This window comes from Pleurodeles waltl, chromosome 7 (assembly GCF_031143425.1).
Source record: "Pleurodeles waltl isolate 20211129_DDA chromosome 7, aPleWal1.hap1.20221129, whole genome shotgun sequence".
NCBI lineage: Eukaryota > Metazoa > Chordata > Amphibia > Caudata > Salamandridae > Pleurodeles > Pleurodeles waltl.
The window spans coordinates 1,482,808,053-1,482,830,928 of NC_090446.1; positions in this window are offsets into that span (position 1 = coordinate 1,482,808,053).

Here is a 22,876-nt window from a genome sequence, read left to right on the forward strand (position 1 = left end):
TACTAGACATTTACGTATGCGATTCATGCCTCCTCCTTTCAGTGCTACGGATATTTGCTTGTTTCATCGCCCTCTATGCCCATCGCGACTGAGGTGCAGTTTGCCTTTGTGCCTCTTTGTTCATCCCCGCAAGGTTCTTCCCATCCCCGCTGGTCCAAGGCGGAGCCCTGACAGTGAACACATCCCTTAAGCCTGTGCTTGCCTCACCACCTCTTAGTTCACCTGGGCACTGACTTTGCTTGCTTGCTCCTCTTTGCAGCTTTACCTTCTTCTGTCTCTGACTTTCTGTATAACCATAATGCATGCTCTGCCCCAGCTTCTGCTAAAACACACCCTACCTCACCGAGTTTTCACTGGTCCAGTGAAGCTAGGGTAAACCACTTGCTGCAGTTCTACCCTCTGCCCCTCAACATACCTTATAGAAGGAACTCTCTTTGGTCACTAAAGGTGGGATCAGCCAATGGCGTAGGGGTTTTGTCCTATGCTGAGCCCAACATAATGAAGCTTTATTGATCTACAGCCAATGATGCTGACTTCATACAACTATCTCCAAAGCTGCTGATGCTGCCTCCAAAACACCATGTTTGTTGTGTCTACTCTGCCTTCCAGCCTGAGACTGGTTCTACAACAGTCAGATGTTATTGTTCCCAATAAAGCCAGTGCCTCATAATATGGCTGGGTTTGTACCCTCTCTTACTCACTTTGGCCTTAGATTATTTGGTCACTTGACTGAGGTTGTTCTATATGTGGACGGCTCTTGCGCACTCAGGTGGGATTGGTCCTTCCGGTGCTGATTCGGGACATGCCCTTACCGCTGGAGCTCTCTTCGCCAATGAGGGTGATCATCCACTATGCAGGCAGAAGTAGCCTTTTTGACCCTTATGTGCCACAAAAGAAGCATCATCGGCTCAAGAGAGAATGCAGACACCATCTGCAGCTAAGGCAACATTCTGGAATGAGCTCCTACTCGGGATGAGAATAGACGAAAATATTAATTCCTTCAGAAAATAACTAAAATCCTTCATCTCTGGCTTCAGCATATGCAACACGCATTTGCCCCTTTGTGAATGCGGTTGATCCTAACCAGTGTGGGTGAAGGTACCTGTTAGAAATGGGGTCTTTGGTTGACAGTTAGGTTACCCCCTGTTCAAGCAAGGACCCTCACTCTAGTCAGGGTAAAAGAGAATCACCCTCAGCTAACCCCTGCTTACCCCCTTGGTAGCTTGGCAGAGCAGTAGGCTTAACTTCAGAGTGCTAGGTGTAAAGTATTTGTACCAGCACACACAGTAACGCAATGAAAACACTACAAAATGGCACAACACCAGTTTAGAAAAATAGGAAATCTTTATCTAAACAAAACAAGACCAAAACAACAAAAATCCAACATACACAAGTCAAGTTATGAATTTTTAAAGATTAAAGTCAAAAATAGCGCTTAGAAACACAAAATGCTTCGATGAGGTGTTAACATGGTGTCGTGACGGAGTCGTTCCCAACAAGCCGACACCAGCGGCGCCGGACACGGAGTCACGTAGACCCCCAAGTACAGTACCTTTGGTGAAGAGTGAAAACGAGTCGATGCGCGAAGTCAGGGATCGCGTCGTCGTTGCGAAACGTTGATTCCGCGCACTTCGAGCGGCGTCCGTCACGACATGGTGCGGTGACTTCCACGGAGTCGCGGACTTCAGCGGGGCTGCAGCAGCGTCGGGCCTGCGAAGAGCGTCGCGTTCCAGCGAAGATCACGAGTCGGTTGCAGGTGGCGTCACCGGATTCGCCAGCGGCGTCGGTCCGAAGTCGATTTTCTTGGATTTCGACCAGCTTTCCTTCCAGTGGCCCAGGAACTGGATAGGGTACCACTTGTCAGAGCAGGAGTCTCTTCAGAGACTCCCGGTGCTGGCAGAGAGAAGTCTTTGCTGTCCCTGAGACTTCAAACAACAGGAGGCAAGCTCTAAATCAAACCATTGGAGATTTCTTCACAAGATGGAAGGCACACAAAGTCCAGTCTTTGCCCTCTTACTCTGGCAGAAGCAGCAACTTCAGGATAGCTCCACAAAGCACAGTCACAGGCAGGGCAGCACTTCTCCTCAGCTCTTCAGCTCTTCTCCAGGCAGAGGTTCCTCTTGTTTCCAGAAGTGTTCTAAAGTCTGTGGTTTTGGGTGCCCTTCTTATACCCAATTTCTCCTTTAAAGTAGGCCTACTTCAAAGTAAAGTCTCTTGTAAATGTGAAATCCTGCCTTGCCCAGGCCAGGCCCCAGACACTCACCAGGGGGTTGGAGCCTGCATTGTGTGAGGGCAGGCACAGCCCTTTCAGGTGTGAGTGACCACTCCTCCCCTCTCTCCCAGCACAGATGGCTCATCAGGATATGCAGGCTACACCCCAGCTCCTTTTGTGTCACTGTCTAGTGTGAGGTGCAACCAGCCCAACTGTCAAACTGACCCAGACAGGGAATCCACAAACAGGCAGAGTCACAGAAATGGTAAAAGCAAGAAAATGCTCACTTTCTAAAAGTGGCATTTTCAAACGCACAATCTTAAAATCAACTTTACTAAAAGATGTATTTTTAAATTGTGAGCTCAGAGACCCCAAACTCCACATGTCCATCCGCTCCCAAAGGGAATCTACACTTTATTCAGATTTAAAGTAGCCCCCATGTTACCCTATGAGAGGGACAGGCCTTGCAACAGTGAAAAACGAATGTAGCAATGTTTCACTGTCAGGACATATAAAACACATTACTATGGGGGTCATTCCGACGGGGCCGGGGTCGGCGGGAGCACCGCCAACAGGCTGGCGGTGCTCCTGAGGGCATTCTGACCGCGGCGGTATGGCTGCGGTCAGAACCGGAAAACCGGCGGTGTCCCGCCGGTTTTCCGCTGCCCTGAGGAATCCCCAATGGCGGCGCAGCTTGCTGCGCCGCCATGGGGGATTCCGACCCCCTCACTGGGGGTCGTCGCACACCTTCCACTCCGCCGGCTCCATTCGGAGCCGGCTTCCTCGTGGAAGGGTGTTTCCCACTGGGCTGGCGGGCGGCCTTTTGGCGGTCGCCCGCCAGCCCAGTGGGAAACCCAGAATGACCGCTGCGGTCTTTTGACCGCGGGACGGTCTTCTGGCGGTCCCAGCCAGGCCGGTGGACCCCCTATATGTCCTACCTTAACCATACACTGCACCCTGCCCTTGGGGCTACCTAGGGCCTACCTTAGGGGTGCCTTACATGTAAGAAAAGGGAAGGTTTAGGCCTGGCAAGTGGGGACACTTGCCAAGTCGAATTTACAGTTCAAACTGCACACACACACACTGCAATGGCAGGTCTGAGACAGTGCTGCAGGCCCATTAGTAGCATTTGATGTACAGGCCTGGCACCTCTAGTGCACTTTACTTGGGACTTACTAGTACATCAAATATGCCAGTCATGGATAAACCAATTACATACAATTTACACAGAGAGCATATGCACTTTAGCACTGGTTAGCAGTGATAAAGTGCACAGAGTTCAAAAGCCAACAGCAACAGGTCAGAAAAAAATAGGAGGCAGGAGGCAAAAAGATTGGGGATGGCCCTGCATAAGCAAAAAAAAGTCCAACAGTACCCCACTGCTGCCTAAGATTGCTTTGTTATCTTAGGTCAGAAGTATCCAAAATGCCATTGAGGCTTTATCGCCTGCCCCACCATGTTGGATGAGTCCTTTCTGCAAAGGAGGCAGGCCTAACCCATGCAGTTGAAAACTCTGACTCCCTTACCCATCTGGTCCATCTAGGGCAGATGTCTTCAAACTTTTTGATACCAAAACCACCTCTCAAAAACATTGTTGGTGTTAGGGCACCCTCCTGACAATAATTTCAAGAATGTGCTACTCCTCATTATCGACAATCATAAACATCCCGAATTCCCACGTCAAATCATTTTTATGGTGAGGAAATAATATCAAACAACGTTTAGCAAACCAAAGTTCAGTGAGTGTGGGGGCGTAGTCAAAGGTGTAGCTAAAAACAAAGGTTCACATTTTTGAGGAATTGGCGTAGGGCAGTGTGCAAATCTTCTTGCTACACTGCCATACATCAAGATAAAAGGGCAGGAATGGCCCGTATTTATGAAATACAGTGCATTCCTGTCCTTTCCCCCTGCGCTAGAACAAAAATTGTTGCCTAGCGCCAACGTAGGTAGGATTGTTTTTGTGCAGGAAGGGGCACCTCCCTGCACAAACACAATCCTGAGAGGCATCTTTCTCTTTCTATATGTCCTGCAGAATGCAACACACATGGAAAGAGGAAAAAGGAGGAGAAATTAAAACATTTCTCCTCATTACGCCTGCTCTGGGGAGGCGTAAGGTTTTGGCACTGCTCCAGTTAATGTGATTTTGTAAATCTGGTGCAGCATCAAAATCCACGGGTGTTGGGTAGGAACACTCTCCACAACGCCCATGGGACGCCTCCCTGACACAGGGAGGCAAAGCAGCGGCTTGCACTGCTTATTCCTTACTCCGTATGTGTGTGGCCATGCTAAGCCATGCAGGGTGGCTTTTGCATCACCTCATAGGTATGATTGAGAGGCTTGTGCCGCCAAAGCATAAAATAAAGTGATGCTCCGCCAGCATCAGCCCCTCATAAATAAGCCCCAAAATATTCTGTAAGTTTGGTTTAGGTCTGTCACCGTCAGGTAGCTACATATAAAATAACAGTCAGCTTAAATGAAAAATTAATAAAATAAAGTTGTTACTCATTGGGAAATGCACGTCGTGCATTATGAATTCTCTATTAGTTAATGCACCGCAGAGATCTGTGTGTATCTGGAGAACAAAAGAATTAAATCTTGGTTGGTGCAGTGGAGAATACTGTAGTGACTTGTTTATTTTTAGTGCCAAGAAGTCACAGCCTGTGACAGAAAGCACTGTGAATATGTAAGGCATTATTTTATACTCACATTACATACAGTATAAGATAGGTACCTACAAAAAGGGTTAAAATGACATGATGCTTTCAAAATGTAGATTTAAATAATACCAGAGCATATGCAATACCATTTGTTTTAACTGCTGCCCCTTCAGCACCTCCAGGTGAAGTAAGCGCTTTGTAAATAGGATTACAATTAAAAGCACACACTTCACAGTGCATTCATTAACTCTTTGCACTATCACTCAGAAAGAGTAAATGTTTGTCATCACAAAGCTTCGAGAGATTAGGTCAATTAAAGCCAGAACCGGCTCCCAAGCATCCATTACAGTTGCAGATCAACTCGTAGTGCACATTTGCATTTCATTCAGGAAGCAGGTGCCTGGCACAAAGGCGTCTTTAGCCATCTGTGCGGCTTTGTTTCACAGGAAAGTCCCTGAAGAAAAGTTCACGATTGGACAAAGTGAGGGAGAAATGCGTGACCCCTGCCCAGGACTCCACGCCCCTCCCCGGGGGTTGCGCCCCACAGACCGATCTAGGGTGACCAGACGTCCCGGATTTGCCCAGACATTCACGGTTTTGGAAGGACCATCTCGGCATCCCAACACTTTCTTCTAAAACCAAAAAAGTCCCGTTTTTAAGAGAGGGTCCAGTGAACCTGCACTTTAATCACAGTGTTGTGCAGGCTCAGATTTTAACCGCCCCTCTTTCAAAAACCGGGGACAGAAGTTCCCTTGTGTAGACTGCAGGCTGTGGTGCCTCACATCATTCAAGCAGCACAGCAGGATTTAACGAAGTGTTAATCAGGACTGAAGCGCCCCTAAGTCAGGGCCCGGCCCACCAGGACCCTGACCCGGGAGCTCTTCCCGCAAAGGGGAGGGAATGTTTAATTTTTAATATATGCACCACATCTGTGTGTGTGTCTCTTGTGTTGCACACTTTAGTACATCCCTCATAACTTTGTTGTCCTCTGTCACTCTGAGGCTGCAGGCACCTTACACTACTGCCATGTACATACCTCCTGGGAAAGACCTGCCTTTCTGGCAATTCTTCATCAGAAGGGTCTTCTTGTCCAGCAGGCACTCGCTTTCTAGTGCCTCTTTGCATTGGTGTGCGGTTTCACAAATTTCCAAATACAGCTAGTGTTGAGGATGCGTGCAAGTGGCCTCTCCTGTTTCTCTGAATTCACCAGCCCTGGCCCCTCTGCTTTCCACCTGGGCTGATAATGACCACTCTGCATGGTCTCCACATGGCATATGATCAAGAGGCTCTCCCATCTCTGTGAAGGTGAAGACCTCACCTCCCTTCTTTCCACCTGGGCTGATAATGACCACTCTGCATGGTCTCCACATGGCATATGATCAAGAGGCTCTCCCATCTCTGTGAAGACCTCACCTCCCTTCTTTCTACATGGGCTGGAAATGACCTCTCTGCTGTTACTCTCATGGTGGCCGGCCTGCCCCTCTACAGACCACGTTCTTACTTTTTTCATTTGATATATTTTTTTAATTAACTTTTGGTAATTTTTGGTTTCTTCATATTCATTTATCTCGAAAGGCGTACTATAGGAGTGGTGGAGTAAATTAAAAAATAACCTCCTATTAATAGCAACTGAGAAAGTACTGTGATTCACTTATATAGCGCCTGCCCATGGAAAACAGGTAACAGTATCATTTACCCATGGTGGTTCTTCAGTGTTGTGAGATTCTTGGGATTTAAAATAACAGCGTGTAATATTTTTTTCAGAAAACTCCGACTCAGAGATGGCTCAGATAAACAGTTAATGTGGTTTCGAGATCTTGTTCTTAATTTTCTTTTTGGCTATAGCTGCTTTGATCTTCCCCAAATCTAAAAATTTGAATGATAACTTTTTGCTGTTCCTAAATATTAAGATTGTTTAATATTGCCCCATGAATCTAGGTTGTCTTTTAACACTATAAATTCCGTGCGCAGAGAGGAATCATCGAGAAGCCTTCTTGGACTGTGCCAAATATGAGTTGTTGTGGTAGTTTGAGGACACCTCAGTTAATTCTGTATATTCCATCAAACGTGAGCTGTATATCAGATTAATTTTCTCGTGATTTTCTTAAAAATTTCAGATGGCTATATTTCGACGATAAACCCAAAGAGTGAGTAAGAGAAAGCAGAGCTGCTTAAATCTTTCTTTGAAGTATAGGTATCTCTCAGGGTCTGTCAAGAAAGAATTGGGAGGGTGCAAAATTTGTGTATTTTCTTTTGTGTCAATGTCTTATATTTCTGCAAAATTAGGCAAATGTATACATAATTACACAAAATACAAATCCAATAGTTAGTGCTATACTTTTGTGACAAATTCATCTTCGCATCAATTTTTGATGCAAAAACGCATTTAAAACTAAAAAAAATGCAAAAAAGAAAAGCACCTGGAACAACAGCCACTCGTGTTCTGTTATTAACATGTGTTCACAGTAGATTTTTACCACAAATGCAGCGTAATTACATGAAGTGGCATGATAGTATAGTTTCAGAAATTTCGCAGAGCAAGCGTAACACACAATCCCCAAAATTAAGTGAACTACACTGCTGTAATTTAAATTTCACCTAAGCCTAACTTTAATGACCAGTAATAGAAAAGGTAAGATTTCAGATCTAAGATGTTTTAATTAATTTCTAACCAGTTATCATAAACATTGATCTTAACTAAATACTCCATGGTGTGAGGTATTTCCATCCCTAGGTTCCTAAATAGACTTCTCGAATCCAAATACTTGCATGCCATACTCCAAGTCATAGTTTGTTTTCCCTCATCAATCTTATAACATAAAAATTTCAAATTTCTTGAGGTTACGAATTAGGCGACTATGCACATTTTGTGGTAGAACAAAATCAGTCAATCATAAGCATATAATTAAACCTTACTGTCTAGGTTAAACATCATAAAGAGAGGTCTCAATAAACAGAGAAGACAATGCGTAATCCTGGCATGTTCCCTACTATACTGAAAAATCTCTGCTTAAACAAACGCCTTCTTAGCATCTTCTAGTACTGTAAGCTACAGGTGAGACAGGCAGGTAGCTCTATCAATATAGGCACAAGATGCAGTTATGTTCTTACGTATCGAAGCCCCCTCATATAAAGCCCCGTTAATCTTGATGACTCGTGTTAATCTGGACGAATAATGTCCCTGATCTCTTTTTGAAGTCTGTTAGCAAGTACTCTTGCAAACTTTTTACAATCATCATTCAGCAATGGGATGGTGTGACAGGAAGTGGGTAATTTAGGGGCTTTCCCTGGCTTGGGGCTGTGGATGAACTTCTTAATCTGTGGCTGCTGTTTGACCTGAAAGGTTAGGGTTTGAAGGACAGGGACCCACCAATAGCTTCGAAGTAGCTGAGCAGGCAAGCAGGTACACCTATACCATCAGGGAATGACCAATAAAGTCCCTCTTATTAGCTAGGTGAGAGAGTAGAGATTTATGAGTAGGCTGCAGCCTACCCAGGTCCTTCTCTTAATCCCGGAAAGGTTGAATTGGATCTATATTCTTCTGTATCTTTAGTCCAATGGAGTTATTTTACATCCACAGGAGAGCTAAAAGAGGTGAAGAGACCTTTGCAGTCCACCTATCTAATTGAGAACTGTAAATGTGTTTACATAGCGCTTATGCATTTAAGTTCTTTTTTCAGCAAGTAGCATGCTACTCTGGAACCCACAGTTAGTAGTTAGTAGGTTAGTACAACTATGTTTGTGCATTATTAGAGTTAGGTTTGTGCTCTTGATTTCTTATGTTTAGTAGAGTTTGGAGTAGGGAGAGAATAACAGGAATGGATTTGAAAAGGAGAAGTATTAAGTTGTTTTTGTGAGTAGCAGTCGTGTGTGCTTGTTAGATGGTGGTATGGCTATAAATGAGGAGTGAAGGTTCGAGGAGGATGTTTGGGAGTTCACCGGAGTCAGAAAGGTTTGGGATGAATGAGGGAGGAGGGAAGGGAAGGAAGGAATAATGGTTACTTTCTAAAATCAAGGTTTTGGACTTGCTCTAAGTGTTACCTTTTTGTTGGGCTCTCCCTTCAAACAATTCAGTTGTTTCAAATTTCATCCCCAAAAGTGGGGAAAGCTGGCAGGATTCAATCAGTTTACAAACTTTGCTGAATCTTCAATTTTTTGCTGTTTTGCCCATAGGAATGGTTTCTCCAAACAATCTTATTTGTCACAAAAAAACGTTTTTGTGAGATAATGATTTAGTGACATTTTTCTCTCACAAACCTGGGCTTCGTCCAAGTATTCTCCCACTATTTGTTTATGATATTAACAAAGACTGCAATGATTTCTATAATAAAAAATACAGGGTAAAAACCTTTGTAACTTTGCACATACCTAGTCTGTTTCTTTTCAGCTGAGGTCATTTGACATCCGGTTTTTAGTTGTCATTGTATTGCAGTGACTGTGGGAGCAAAGATCTCTAACCGGAAAGGCTTCCTGCTTAGGATTACTTTGGTCTGATCTTAGTTTGTCATGAATTGGCCTCCTCTCACAGATCACATTTTACTTTGCCTAACTGTTCCCCTTACTCGGGATCTGTGGAGGGAGGACTTCTCATCCTTGCCCATGACCTGGAAGATTCTCATATATGTGTCCCTGAAAGTAAAGAGCAGTCACTGAGGAAGCAGTTGTGTAAATTTCAGTTCAGTGTGGCAGGTTGTCTGCTCAAGCTGACTAAGAGAGTCACCAGAGGATGCAGGCAGCTATTTCTACTGGGTGATTCCAGTGGAAGAAAGTCACCTTCCTGGGACAAGATATTTAAAGGGCAGATCTGAGGGGCCCTGTTCGTTTTTTCACTCACTATCACTTACAGGTATGGGATATTCATTCTCTGGAATGTGACTACTTGGAAAACTTCAACAATTTCAAAATCTGTGGATTTGCATTAGGTTCAAGAAGTCATGTGCCATGTGCATTCTTACTTTTGTGGTTTATGGTCCCTTGAATGAAGCATAAGTAGACTTGGGTATATCCTCTTGATAATGTAAGGCTGATATAAGGAAAGTGATGTTTAAGCAATCTCTGGATTACTGACTGGTATCTCATTACTTTGATTCAAGCTTTCTCCTTACATTAAAACAATGTCGAATCATGGCTGAGTTCAGTGAAATTTAGGCACTCAGTTCAGTGAGGTTGGTCGAGGGGGTGTTCTTTTCTGGTTGCCCTGGTGATGGTAAGGACTTGTCCTAAAGATGCCAGACTAGCTGAGGCCTTCTATGAGGGGTGCAGGGGTGTCCCTGCCTCCTGCAGCTCAAGAATATGTAAAGACCTGTATGAAGAAGGCTGTATCCTAGTAATAACGTTAATAGTAAGCAGTGAAGTCCTTGAGGTTGAGGGATGCTTTATATGATCAAGTTCCCAATTACCCCTCCCCCCCCAACCCCCTCCTCAAGGAAGCTTTAGAAATACAACTCTCAAAGCATGCAGAAACCTGGATTACAAATAAACAAGGTGGCTGATTTAAAATATAATCTAAGCCCTCTTCGCAGCTGACCTTTCACCCTTAGTTTTACTAGCATCCTCAGACCTGCATTCTGCACGGAGGAGTTCTGTTTTATTTGCGACTCTGCAGCCTCCAGTGCGGAGAGGAATATTAACTCATTTTTTCCTTTTATTATTTCTTATTGTGCTGCCATTGCTGCATTCGCGTCTTTACGATGTTGCTTCACGGTATACGAGTCGGCTTCCCTGTTTACGAGGCGTGAAGTGAAAAAACATAGACACAAATGAGAATAGTAAAAGGCCGCGGTGAGCTGGCGCCAGGGGCCCCATGACAGAGGCAGGTCTGAGGCGGTATTTTACTTCGGATAAAGAGTGATGCCCAAGAGTGGAGGAGTGGAGCAAGCATCATCCATTATATGCAGTCTGTGTGGTTAAATTTGTGGTGGTTCCACAAGGCCTACAGATTTGTGGGCCATTAGTGTATTGTAGTTTTCAGATTTCTGTGGAGTGGATCATACCGGGCTCCCAATAACAAGCATTACAAATACCAATAGGTCTGACTTATAAATTAAGTTGCCTCTGAAGTCATTGATGGGTTTAGGCACCCAATAGTTGATATATGCACCTTGTCACTAATCCTTTCAATCATGCATCCATTCATTCACCAACCGACTCATTCCTGTATTTACCCACTTACACCAATAAAATACAGCCCACACAAATTTAAACAACAAACGCATGGCAGATATACACTGGCAATGAAAATAAAACACAGCAGTGAGCGGCAGTCTTGCTATGGCGTACTATATATGGTATTATTGTTCTAAGGCTGCCACATTGAGAACCAGCTTGTTGGCCATCTTGGAATAGTAAAACAATAAACCGTGGATCATGTCATTCAATGACTGTCACCTATTTATAGGCAGTGCACCTGGAATGTGGTGCACTGCAGATGAAATGAGACAAAAAACAGGCGGGCCATTGTTCTGATGATCTGTACTAGGAGAAGACGGAATGACATTAAAGGGGACCCATAAAAGGAGACAATGTAAAAGTAAATGCGTGCCCACCACCACTGGCACTGAGGTGCACTTGTGTTCAGGCAGATCTTCACATGTGATCAGGCAAATTAACTCACAGGCCAAGCAAGCTTTACCACAAGGCAACCACCTGGTGGTCACAAAATTACAAATGTATACAAAATTACAGTTGGCAAAGCAAAATACTCTGTCGCCCTACATGGAATAATAAGAATTGTCACAATGCAAATCTATCCCCACGGGTTTGTGAGAAGAGATAACCAACACCACAACCCTTGCCTTCTCAATATAGTAAAATATCCCCTGCAAGCTTTAATACACAGTACTAACAATCGACCCTTAGATGCCTATTGAATGTAACATATGTTTTTTACAGTATAAACATCAGGCCTACTGTCTTTATCATAATGGTTCATAAAAAATACATCAGGCCAAAACCTTGAATATTGGCTTGCCACCATAATTAACTCAGTCCTGCTTTGTTAACTTTCATCTTTCCCACAAAGCAAAAAGTGCAATACAAGAACTCCTTTTCAGTGGAATCACAAGACATCTGATCCACCACATAGTGTACTCAAGAGAACCAATATATAGGCAGAGCCTACGCCCCACTCTGTTATACTTCTGAAAACTCTGAAACTCCTCTTCTGTAAATCACAGAAGGTTTGCAACAGCTTTGTCTGTGAAGCCGGACCTAAAAAGTATGACTCCCTGTGGATGATTAGTAATAAAGCAATATCAGGGCTCTGGGAAGGCAATGGTCATGTTCACCTTGTCAAAAGGCCCAAGTCCCACAGGGTGATGGGCAGTTAGAGGTGCTGCTGTGGCTCCTGGCTCAGTAAGTGGAAAGATCAGATCACATTATCACCCAGGATCAAATTTGCAAGGCCCACAAGGCCGTAATTGATAATACCGTGAAAGATTTAGGACTGAGGCTGATGATTAATATTAGCCCTTACAAAATTAGTCAACCACACACTTTATTTGCACAAAGTAATTTAAGCATAAGTTAGTGGTGGTAGGGCTCTAGGAATTAGTGAAATTTATTAGCCCCCACAAAAAAAGCAAAACACCACTTTGGGTCTAGTCAGGTAGTGATATAGTGTAAGCAGAGCTGTTCCAGGTGTCAGCATTCAGGGAGTTGTGCAGTCATGCTTACACATATGCCACACCATCCGATCACACCCTCACGTAGGGATAAGGGATACAAGATGTGAGTAGGAAAGTTAGACTATTAAAGAGATGAATTTAAGACAGACTGAGCCGAGACAGGTGCACAGTAGGAATTCTAATGGAATAAACAAGGACATGGGAGGCAGGTTGGTTAACTGAGGACAATGGGAAGCAGGTCAGACACATGGACTATGGATTAATGGAATGCATTTGTGGGGAGCAGAGAAAGAATACTGAGATGTGAGAAAAGGGAAAGCTGATAAAAGGACCAGGACTAGCGAGGAATTAGTTGAACATAGGAGGGTAGAATGTGTGTGGGTATAAAATGAGGATGTGAACCATGAACCGGAAAGGAAGGACTCCAACCCTGATCAACCTTTAGCTCCCATTGGCAAAATATCTTCCAGGACCTCTTTTGGGCAATGAAAACAAATGTCTCTTCAGCCGACCATTCATTCAACCACTTCAATGTCAAATAAAGGCCATGCTATTGAGGGCCTATCAGACATCATGTCTCCATTGTACCTAACCTTTGTGAACATAACTTTCCCTCCTTATTCTTGTTCTAACTCTTTCAATAGGAGTTCCTAACTTTTGATGGACTAAGAGGCAGATTTATGGAAAGTGGTGCTACACCGAGTGCAGCGTCACTTTCCCTGCGCCTCTTATTACCCCCTTACTGCCACCATGCGTGAGCCGTATTTAAAATACGGCGCACCATGGCGCAGGGTAGGGAGCAATAGGATCATTTCACATGACGCTATTGATGTACTCTGTAGGAGTAGCGCCAAAATATTGGCGCTGCTCCTGCAGAGTACATAGGGCTCCATTCTAAAGAATGGAAGCCCCCTTTTAACGCCTGCTCTAGAGCAGCCGTTAAAAGTGCCGTAAAAAGTGGCGCAAGGAGATCTCATAGATTTCCTTACGCCATTTTTCCGGCTCCCCTAACCGGGGAACGCCCCCTTTGCATACATTATGCCTGGTGCAGGCTTAATGTAGTGCAAAGGGTTACATGTAAATACGGCATGGGGATTTCGGCCTCGTTAGGCCACATTAACGTAAAAAATTATTTCATTAATGTGGCGCAAGGTGGCGCTACAGCATTATAAATAGGCCCCTAAATTTCAAAAAGCATTGGCAAAGCCAGTAGATCTGGGATTGGCTGCCTGACTTTTATCTTTGCCAATGCCTGTTTTACTTTGTCAGGGTTTCTGTAAAATATTGCTGTTGGAGGGATCTAGTGAGCTCAAGTCAATGGGAAAAAATAAATTGGCTAAAAGCAAAAATACTTTTCAGTCTCTAAAAGGCCACATTCGCATACTAGTAACTGGCACTGAAGCAACCTAGGGCCACATGTATGAACACATTTTCCCATAGACTCGGAATGGGTAAAGCCATTTGCTATATCTGGCCCCTACTTTGTATATGGATGTGCTACTTGAGAAAGAGCAGGATGATGTCACTCACGTAAAGTTAGCCAATGGCTGTATGGGGCTGGTCTACTGCTACATGCTGTGTTCTGTGGTGGGTGACAAAAACTGAATGGAAAACAACACACCCATGGATAAAGCGAGATGGCTGAATGCTGTATAATTAGACGGAGACAAACCTGTTAACTTTTGCTCTCCAATTCCCTAGCTATACAGTGGATTCTTTTCCACACTGACTAAGATGCTGAAGCAAAAATAATCAAGTAACCCATCCCTCTAATTGGCTATTGACATTTCATGAAACATAAACCATCTGTTTTCAAATTCCATCAGGAATGTTCTCACATGGTCCTCCTTAATTCTTATACATTTGGCAACCAGGTTACACTCTTGGCCCACGGTTAGTGACTAGGGTCTCTTACTGTAAGCATCTTTTATTTACAGTAGCCTAAAGGGAAGGCAATTGCAATAGAACCTGCCTCTCTCTGCCTGAAGACAAGGGTTTCTGCCTCTCTCCATCAAAACAGCAGTCAATGGCTGGGGTAGTGATCGACAGTATGGCTGGCCCTGCCAGCCCATTCTTGAACTCTCTAAAAAACGCAATTGCCCACCTTTCCCTGAGATACTCACAGTTCATGATTTTAGGAGATTTTAACATTCCCCTCCATAGGTTAGATGACAGAGACCTTAGAACTGAAAGAGGTGATGACCTTGTTAGACCTGCACCAACCCATCAAGGTGGTCATATATTAGATCAAGTATTCTCCAACACAGCCTTACATATGGAGGATCCCCTACCATTGTTCTGGTCAGATCACTATCTAATTAGATTGTCCTGGCAGGCATCTCTAAAGGTTGATTCCTCTATTACCAAAATGGCAGACAATGCAAGAGCCTATCATAAAATAAAGCCTTCAGAGTTTCTGAGTACATTGAAGGAGAACACCCCGGTGATGTATGGTGTGGTAGAGAATGATATCTCAAGCTTTAATAATTTGATTAGAACCACAACTGACAAATTAGCTCTGAATCTACTGAGAAGATCAAGTAGAAGGAAGCGGTCTAATCCATGGTTCTCCGAGGATCTTAAAGCGAGCAAAAAGCATTGTAAGATGCTAGAACGGAAATGGAGAAGATAATATCATCCGCAGGATAGTAAGGCATATAAACTGGCACTAAAATAATACCAATATGTGATAAAACAGCTAAACAAACCTTTCATGAGATCAAGATTGAAAATGCAGACAATAAGGCCGAATAAATATTATTTATTGTGAAGAGGTGTATGTCTCCCTCTGCGTGTGTCTGCCTACACCGGGCTTCCCCTGAGTGGTGCGAACAGTTAGCCAGATTTTTTCAAACCAAAATCTTCAGGATTAAAGCTAGTCTTGCATCGTGTACAAAGCTGGATTTAGAGCTACAAAACAACCTGAAAACGAGCCTGGGTAAGGAATCTATGATAAAGTTGACCAAATTCGAGCCAGTCTCCATGGAATACTCAATGGCTGTCTTGAAGGCGTTTAAATCAGGTTCCGCTGCAGATCCATGCCCCCCTAACCTATTAGCTTTGGGGGTTACCATTATTAATCCAACTGTCCTCAATACTTCCACATCTTCTGCTACGGCTCCTAGCTATGGTAGCAGGCAAAAATACTGCCTTTTGTGAAGAAGTGGTTAGCAGACCCTAAGGTTCATTTGAATTACAGGCCTATTTCTCTTTCACCAGCCATACGAAGTTGTTAGAAAAACAGGTGAATAAACAGCTTTCACACTATTTGGAAGCAAACAACTTGTACATCTCAGCCAGTTGGGTTTTAGGCCACAATATAGCCCAGAAACCGCTTTACTAGAGGACTCAGAATATATTAAAGGCACCCTGGATTCCGGAGGCCGTGTGGTATTGATTATCTTAAATTTCTCAGCACCATTTAATACTTCCCCCATGACAAGCTGCAGCTCCTTCATGATATTAGAATGGCAGGATTAGCTTTGAGCTGGCTCATGTCTTTTCTGACAAAGAGGAGTCAACAAGTTTGGATTCCTCCTTGCTCTGCAAATCCATGGGAACTGGCGGTGGGTGTCTCTCAGGTCTCGGCCTTAAGCCCTACCTTGTCCAATATCTACCTCACCCCTTTGGCCCATCTAGTAGAAGTCTTAGGAGCAAAAGTGGTTTTCTATGCAGATGACACTCAGTTGCTGAACTCTTGGGGTAGGGGTGAGGAGTTGGAGAGCAATAAGACTAAAATCTAATTTTGCCTAAAAGCAGTCTTTCAGTGGCTTGCCTACTATGAACTAAAACGCAATCAAGATAAAAAAGGACATTCTCTTTTTTGGAAATATTCCTTCAGACTTTTGGCAACGTTTCTGACTGGAAGATGCCTCCCCTCCAGGCCCTCAGAATGGTGTAGTAAAAAATCTAGGGATCAAATTTGATAACTTATCTTTTGACCCCCAGATTAAAGCATTGATAGGCTTCTGTTTTGTAATCATGAAGTCTATAAGGAAAGTATTCTCCTATCTGTCCCTCCAACTCCAAAAATTGGAGGTGCAGGCCATAATGACCTCTGGACTAGACTATGGTAACACCCTATATTTGGGACTACCAGAGCAGCTTCTGGAGAGGCTGCAAGTGGTCCAAAATGCTGCAGTCCGTCTCCTGCTAAATGTCCCAGTCAGAACACACATCTCCCCATACCTGCAGATGCTACATTGGCTGCTAATTAGGAAGAAAATCAATTTCAAAGCACTTGTATTGGTTCATGGTGCCCTGTACCAAATGGGTGCATCATATCTTAAAGCCAGATTTAAATTCTATAATCCATCACGAAACCTGAGATCCACAAATAAATTGATGGCAATTATTCCTGTTATTCAGCATGCTAGGGCACGTGGAAGATCTCTCGCCTATCTGGGTTCAACTTTATGGAATCAACTACCGCTGGAGCTGCATGCAGTGATGGGCGCAAGAGTGTTCAACAAAAAACTCAAAACATGGCTTTTTGTGCTATGATAACCGATGCCATTTCTTCTTTATGACCTCGCTGTTTCACGCCGCAACAGTCCTGGTAGTAGCTGTATGCTCTATAAATTGAATTAATCATTCATCATCATCACCTGTTCTCCACTCAAAAAATTAACCTTTAGAGATTTAACATCTCCAATGGGAAAAACACTCCAGTGTTTACCAATGGTTAAAGCACAGTACAGCATCATTCTACAGTGGAGCATTGCACATTCAGCGCTACTACTTAATCTTCATTGCCCCAAACTGTGGTTATTACCAGCTGGTAACAGCCTGCAGCACTTTACGAGCCTGAGGTGAACTTGAGTGTACAAGTAAGAGAATGCATTTTTAAACTATATTTAACATCTCCCACTGCCCACAGATTAGGGTATCAATGCTATTAGAACGCATTCACCCCATCAAACATTTGCATCTGTGCTTCCCTGGCAATTTTGTTCACCTTGAGTTTGGATGGAAAGGGCCCTTGCGTGGCACAGGAGAGCATGCCACACTAGATTAAGGTACCTTTAGCAACTTATGCATTTCAATTGAAGTGAGACTTTCTTTACTTATGAACCCAGGTGGCAACATGAAAGGTAGGGCTGCCTCAGAACTTTCCTGTGCTCCTTTGTATTGTGCCAGACCTAGAATGTAAGGGAAAGGAGATAAAAGCCCTGTAGTAGTTTAGGGATTTTCCAGCTCCGTTGATCACAGGAAGAACTAACCTCTCCACAAACCCACAGGTTTTCAGACAGTTAAACAAGACAACCTATTCCTCTTTCGTGCCTTTATTTTGATTTCCCTTAACAGGAGATTCAAATAAGACCCCGGCTCACCTTGCTGCTGACACATGAAGGCAAATACTATGGCTCAACCTGTCTCGGAGGAGTAAGAAAAAGACAGGGATTGCCCAAAGCCAGTACTAGAGCTACAATAATGAGATATACAATTCATGTCAGCAAATTTAGTATAACAATAGGACAGAAACTGCCAAGCAACATGCTACAAATTCTCTATCAGAATCTAAGGTTCACACATAAGTGTAGATGGAGAAATTTAGACAGCCAAGGTTTGAGTTGCTGCGTTGCTGACTGCAAACTACCCTTCAGAACGTTTGGAAACAGGAACCTGGTAATTGTGCAACTCCATGACGTTCCCTGAGGCTTGCATTGAGAAGTGGAGCTGGTATGCTGTTGTTGAGGAGTGCTGTAGGGTCCCTTGCATGAAGAAGATGCTCCCTCAAGAAGAAGGTCTAACAGCAACTGAACCCTGGGAGGTGGACCACAGGCAACTGCAATGCAGCAGAATAATGTAGACTGGCTGGCAATGTGGTGAGGACTTAGGAACCTGCAGACTCTGCAGCATGGTAAGAAGTAAAGAGCCTTTCACTTAAGGGACTCAAGAAGAATCAAGTCTGTTGCTTACTTCAGCTGAAACCTGGCACCTCAATAGAGCTTTCATCTGTTCTGGGGAAGTACCACACAGGAGGGCGGCCTTGTTTAGAAATGGCCCTCTCTACAGGGTCACCCCCCAGTATTTTGCCTTCCTCCTCCTACTTTTTCTGAAATCATTTTGTTGGGTTTAGGACTCTGGGTACTTTACCACTGCTAACCAGTGCCAAAGTGCATGTGTTCTCTCCTTATAACGTGGTTTGATTGGCATACACATAATTGGCATCTTTACTGTACTTGTAAGTCCCTAGTAAAGTGTACTGCGTGTGCCCAGGGACCGTATATATAATGCTACTAGTGGGCTGCAACACTGCTTGTTCCACCCACTTAAGTAGCACTTTAAAATATCCCCCAGGCCTGCCTTTGCAGCCTGAATACAGTGTTACACTGCCATGTCAACTTGGTATTTAAAACCCTTGCAAAGCCTTAAACTCCCCTTTTATTACATACATGTCACCCCTAAGGTAGGCCCTAGGCAGCTCACAGGAGCGTGCTGTGTAAACAAAGAGCAGAACATATAATTTTAAGTTTTACATGTCTTGGTAGTGAAAAACTCTCAAATTTGTTTGTCACTACTGTGAGGCCTACCCCTCTCTTAGGATCACATTGGGGATTCCTTATTTCATTTAATAAACTGTCATTCTTAATTGAGAAGGGGTAGATAGGTCATGTTTAGTACCAATGGAATTGTAATATAAATCCTCTTTAATGTTAAAGTTGGATTTGTTGTTAGAATTTTGAAAATACCACTTTTCGAAAGTGGGCATTTTCCTGCTCTTAGCCCTGTGTGCCTGCAGCCTGTCTCCAATACACGTCTGCAGTGAGTGACAGCTGTGCTTTTTGCATTCTCTTTAGACAGCCATACGTGAAAGTAGCTTAGATGTGACTGATGGGCCATCTATATCCTGATGAGCCATTCTGGGCAGGATGGGAGGGAGGTGCTGAGAAAGTCTCACACTTACACCCGATTAGTCTGTCCAGTCCCCACACAAAGGACTGCCTAAACCTCTGTAGTGATCCTGGAGCCAGGGCAAGATGGTAGGTCCTCTTCAAAGCCTTTCTTTGAAGTCCCCTCACTTCAAAGGTACCACTGGGTATAAGAACTGGACGTCTGACCCTACCAACTCAGTACACTTCTCGACCTGTGGATACTCTGCCAGGAAGAAAGACTGCTGTGCTGCCTCTTGGACTGCCATAGTGCTGGACTGCTGCTCTAGAAGAACTGCTTTCCTGCTGTGCTGACCTCCTTGTCTGGTTAAGAAGGACTGGATCCACAGCTCTTGATCCCAACACCCAGAGTCACTCCAAGGACCAGCTGGCTGGTCTCCTGTTTTCTGAAGTCTCAGGACTTCCAACTCAGCTGCTACAGCACCTGAGACTCTGCCAACTGTGGGTCTTGCCCTGCCAAGTGGTGCCAATCCAGTCCTGGGCCCTTGGAAGTGGGAATAAAGTGTTGTTCTAGCAAAAATTCCCACATCAATGCGACTGCACCGCTCGGAACCGGCGCATCTCCTTCGAAGGTGACGAATCACTGCTGCTGCAAGGATAGAGTACATTGCCGATAGCACATCACCTCCATTTCCAATGCATCTGTGGCTTTGTGTGGCTCGAAACTAATGCATTGCCTCATTTCCAAGGATCGATGATGCCGCAATGCCTCTTCTGCTCCTGGCATCTTTCTAGATGCAAACAAGGTATTTTCTCGCAGGCCAAGGCTGGTCCATGCATCCGACCCACGCTCCATCGCAGTTCGCCTGAACTTTCAAATTTGACCTATTCTAGCATGACCAGATAGACCCGGATGGAGCTTTATGCTTTTTTGAGGTGACTGGAGCAGAACACAGAGTATGAAAGATTGCAAGGGAACAGCCTCAAAAAGGGGACTGAGGGTGGTACTTCATTTTCAGCACTGATGCATATCACTCTTCCTGTGCGATAAGTGTACAGGTAAAAGAAAACCAAGCAAGGGTGGAACCAGAAGACCTAATCTCCGTGGTCCCTGAAAATGACATAGGCCCGAACCTGCACTGGACTTACCATAGTTACCTTGGTATAGGAAATAGTATAGTGATTGCTAGTTCACTTACAAAGTGGTTGGCACATTGATAAATGTGTGACATATTTACAGTTTCCTCTAAAATTGTATGTGAAATATTTTGTTTTGTGACTGATGTTAAGTACTATTGCTGTTTGGATAAAAGCACTGGCTGGAGATTGATTTATTGTTTGTTAATAGATGTATCAGTGTGCTTTGAGTCTTTTACTGGAGACCACCTCTCTAAGAAAGCTCTTGAATGCTTAACTTCAATACTTTCAGAATCAATTGCAAAAGGATTGTACCCGCTGCTTTGTTTGGGCTCAATTGTAAGGTTAAGTTCCAGGACACTATTCTCAACCAGTATCCAGTACGTATTTGATGCCCTGGGAAAAATTCTATCACTCTTAATGCTTGTTTCTATCTCCTACTGCCCTACCTGCCCCAAAAGACTACTATTGCAGGGCCCCTCCTGCTCCTCATCACATATTTCAGACACAGGTATACTCTCATGTTCTCACTCATTCCATTAAAGTCATCCTTAGCTGTTTGTCTGCTGCACCCCAGCTCTGCCTTACTGCCAAAAGAAAGCCTTGAACAACCAGAAACAAACATCGATAAAAGAGGCTGCATTTCAAGACCCGTGGGCAAAGTAAGAGGGGAAGAAAGATCCAATTCAATATTGCTACAGGGATCAGGTACCACGGCAACCTGAGGGGAGAAGAGTTATAAGGAAGAACCAATGCAACATTACTACAGGTGTCATAAGGGCATTTTAGATGCCAATTTGGGCACCCCTTTCCATGCCCAATTTTACATTTGCATGGATTTTTATTCATAGTTTAGTAAGCTCATTTTTAGCAATTGTTTTTTATATATTTTGTCAGCTGCTTCTTTTAGGAAGGCAGATTTCACACTGCACATCTAATCAAGCCTTGTACTACATATAATCTGCACTCCTTGTCCAAGGCTAGGACGTGCACGACATGATATGCTAGTTCGTATTTGCCAGCCCAGGATTCAGTTTCTATCTATGAGACACAGCATTGCATCAGAGCTGCTGCCCAAATGAGGCATTTGTTATAATATACCTACACTTAGACCCAAAGGCGGTAGAGGGCATTCCAGTTATGACCATCCTGGGACACTTTCCTTTTGACCAACAGCTTCACTGATGCTGGCGCTGACATCTCAGCTTCCTGAGGAGTTTGCCATCTGCATCAAAGGCAGACCCTGCTGTTCTATCCAGGTATGACTTTGGGGTGCATCCTCTAGTTTGGGCCAGGAGAGGGTTATAACCTTTATGCTCTCAGATTTAGACAAAGCGTTTTGGTAGAGATATCAAGGCTCTCTAGAAAACCGCAATATGGTGGGGTTGGTTATCATCTTCATTCTTCATGTTCTGTATTCTGTTTCATCTGCCTAATAGTCGCAGCACATGCTATTTATACTCAAATGTGACTCCTTCAATGAAGTGGATTGAAATCCATTTGGCACTTTGGCCCATATTTATACTTTTTGACGCACAACTGCGCCAACGCAGTTGTGTGTCAAAAATGTTACCGCCGGCTAACGCCAATCCAATGCACCATGCGGGCGCCTTATTTATGGAATGACGTTAGCCGACGCTGCGGACTGGTGTGCGTAAAAAAAAATGACTCACACCAGGCACCGCCGGCGTATGGGAAAATGGGTGTTGTGCGTCAAAAAATGGGGCAAGTCAGGTCTGAGGCAAAATTCAGGCATCAAACCGGATTTGCGCCATTTATTTTGACGCCCAACCTCCATTGACATGACTCCTGTCTTAGCAAAGACAGGAGTCATGCCCCCTTGCCCAATGGCCATGCCCAGGGGCTTATGTCCCCTGGGTATGGTCATTGGGCATAGTGGCATGTAGGGGGGCCCAAATCAGGCCCCCCTATGCCACAAAACAAGTTGGAAAAACTACTTACCCAAACTTACCTTTACTTCCCTGGGATGGGTCCCTCCATCCTCGGGTGTCCTCCTGGGGTGGGCAAGGGTGGCAGGGGGTGTCCCTGGGGGCAGGGGAGGGCACCTCTGGGCTCCTTCCGATCCCACAGGTCCCTTAACGCCTGCCCTGACCCAGGCGTTAAAAAACGGCGCCCATCAGGCTGTGCACCGTTTTTTAAGGCCCACCCCCTCCTGTGCGTCAAAATGAGTATAAATATGGGGCACAGGCCTTAAAGTAATTTTTTGGAAGGGAACGCCTTCCTTGCATATAATTAACACAAGGCTGGTTCCCCCTTCCAAAAAATGACGCACATGGTGGAATTTTGAAGCTTGCGGGGTCGGTCGTGAAAGTATAAATATGGGGCAGGGTTTGCGCCGATTGTGCGTCAAAATGTTTGACGCACATTCGGCGCAAACAGAGTATAAAT